The sequence below is a fragment of the Suncus etruscus genome, chromosome 3 (genome assembly GCF_024139225.1).
Source record: "Suncus etruscus isolate mSunEtr1 chromosome 3, mSunEtr1.pri.cur, whole genome shotgun sequence".
Taxonomy (NCBI): Eukaryota; Metazoa; Chordata; class Mammalia; order Eulipotyphla; family Soricidae; genus Suncus; species Suncus etruscus.
The window spans coordinates 105,673,421-105,676,700 of record NC_064850.1 but is presented as its reverse complement, the minus strand read 5'-3'; positions in this window follow the sequence as shown (position 1 = coordinate 105,676,700).

Below are 3,280 nucleotides of genomic sequence, written 5' to 3'. Positions count from 1 at the left end.
TATAGATCACTCTATCAAAAAGAAAAAAATTATGTAGATTATTCTTACTGAAAGAAACTGAAAATTAAGGAATAAAATACTGGTGTGCAAGAAAGCTTTGGATGCCATCATTTAATATTACTATAATGAAATAATTATGATAACTATAATATCCATAAGTTATTTTTGTTCCTTCCCCTTTCCACCAAGGGAGTACTTTCATCCTATTACAGAAATAGAGTTGTACTTGTCCTCTTTTCTGAGGGTTTGCCTTAAAAGGCCAATTTGTATCTTTAGTTTCACAGACATTTCTCCTTAAAAATATACAAGCTGATTATATCAAATAATAATATATTTGCTGAATTAATTCAGCAAATAATTCACCTTGGCTCTCATAGTCCTGTATTAACAAATTTTATGCAGCTCAGAACAATGGCTCTCAAATAGGATGGTCACTAGACATATATGATAATCTATACTTAAATTATGAAGCTTAGTTTCACTGTATTTTAAGTTTTTGTAAATTACTTTATTTTAAAGCCATGTTTTACATAGTTGCTCATAATACAGTTTTTTCTGCTACTCTATGTTACACTACCAATGCAAATTTTTTTCTGCCATTTTCTCCAAATTCTCACCCATTCCCAAACCTGTCCCCTTGCCAGGCATGGAATAATATGTATTTATATTTCTTGTTATCAGGTATATGGTAATAAAATTATTTTTTAAAGTAAACAAAAAAGAAAATAAGAACATTTTTTTTGTTTTTTTATTTTGTTTTTTTATTTTTTTGTTTTTTGGGTCACACCCAGCAGCGCTTAACGTCAGAAATTGCTTCTGGCTGACTCAGGGGACCATATGGGAGGCCAGGATTCGAACCACCGACCTTCTGCATGCAAGGCAAACTCCTTACCTCCATACTATCTCTCTGGCCCCAGAAAATCAGAAAATATGTAAGAATTATTGTATATTTTTCAAAAATTATTTCACAAAATTATTGACCTCTCCCTGAGGTTACTGAATCATTTTCAAATGGTTCACTAAGCTAATTTTTGCTACTTCATCTTTCATTATTGCTTTGTTTCTGAACATTAGGTGATTTCAAATTCACACTGAACTCAAAACTGTGTCTTCTTTCTGGGATGACAGTATTAAAAAATTTGGAGTTTTCACCTGGTCACATATCCATTTACATAGTCCAGAATTCCATCCTCTTTGGCTGATATTGTGACTTTTTTTGAGTGTGGCTTTGGCTGCCAGGTCTCTGAAAGTATAAGACGGTAGGGGGAGGGTGTTTACACACTCTTTCAAAAAAAAAAAAAAAAGCCCTGGTGATGTCTGATCAAATACAAAACCTGGTTTTTATCAGTTTGTCATCTTTGCAGAGATCATTGGTTATGTGTTGAATCAGAGCCATTGTGGGTGATGAGTACAGTTGGAAAGGCTCATAAGGGGCAGGGACTTAGTCTACTTCTGTTTTCAAATGCAAAGCTGGTTTACCCATGGTTTTTTCATTTCTTGGTTTAGATCTCGTTCTTCTTTGGGGGGGCACACATGGTGACACTCAGGGGTTTCTTCTGGCTATGCGCTCAGAAATCGCTCCTGGCTTGGGGGGACCATACGGGGGATCTAATCACTGTCTGTCCTAGGCTAGTGCAGGCAAGGCTAGCTCCACTGTGCCAGCCCTGGTTTAGATCTCTTTCAGTATAAGAGACTATGGAACTGTCCCAATGTGACATGGTGACGATACTGTGGTGCATTTGTATTTTGACTCTTACAATGATGTGTCTGTCGTAGGGAAATTGAAGATACAGAACATTTCAACACAGTAGGTATCTCAATTTTCAAGAGAGTTCTACACAAAGTATTTTCCATATACCTGCCTCATATGACATTTTATTATAAAAAAATATTTCTGAGCCCCATTCCAGACTTATAAGTAATAATCCCCTTTATTCACAGGACACTTGGGGCCTTATGTAAAGACGTAATAACAGAAAGAGGTAAGTTTTGAGGCTTTGTTAATGAGGCAGATTGAACATAGTAGAGTATGTCTAATTTTTGAGATATAGAAAACAGACTACCTCTGAACGTTTCTTTTGATTCAATGCCAGAATAACAATAAAAATCCTTTCAAATTTATCAGTGATCTGATAATTGTGTTTCTAATATTTTCATTTATTTATATAATTAAATAATTTACACATTTTTCTGTGATTCTGTGAGCACACACTTTATGATATCTGAAACTATGCTTATTGTAGTTGAGGCCTCTGTTAAAAAAGGGGGAAAAGTGGGGGGAACGCAACAAACAGAAATTACTGAAAAACAGTCACTCATGACAAATTGGTGTTTTAATTATAAAAATACTGTCTGATCAACCCTAGAAACACCACAACTAACAAGGGCAGTTTCCAGAAAATAATTACACAATGTAAGAGGGTATATCACTTTCAAAACCAAGTCAATAATATAATAATATAAATATAATATAAATAATATAAAATAATAATATGCACCATTCTGCATAGATATTTTATGTCCTCTTAAGATTTTATGAAAGAATATTCTTGTTATAAAAAGCCCTAAACTGAATCTTTCTTTGTAATCAAACTTTGCTTAACATAAACTGCATGATGACCCATCAATGTTACATTCATAAAAAAAATTTGTGACCAAAATTATGCACACACCAAATGGCATGAATGTTAGTTTCCCTTAGGTTGAGTGTTTGAATTATGTTCTGTGTATACGTTCTTAAAGATGGGTACTCATTTTTTTATTTTGTTTGTTTTGGGGGGGCTACACCCGCTGTCACTCAGGGGTTACTTCTGGCTATGCACTCAGAAATTGCTCTTGGCTCGGGAGACCATATGGGACTTTAGGGATCCAACCCAGGTCTGTTTTGGGTCAGCTGTGTGCAAGGCAAACACCCTACCACTGTGCTGTTGCTTTGGCCTCTGATACTCATTTCTTTATATCAAGCCAAGATTTTGATATAAACAATTACCTTGAAGATATATAGGGTCAATTTCAGGCTCAGAAGACAATTAGAAAGATTCACAAATGGGCTGGCCCTGAATTCCAAGTCCTAATAAACCACGGGATACAAATAAAGCAAGCCATTCTGGCTCAATTTTTTGAAAATCCTGCAAAAATTCCATGTTTAATTAGTTAAAACTTCAATATACTCTGTGGTGGCCAAAAAAGTCACATTCTTTTATGACGAATATTATGAAGCATGTATTTCTCTGAAGTAAGATTAAAAATATTTTTCTTCTGGAACTGCTTTCTCCATTCA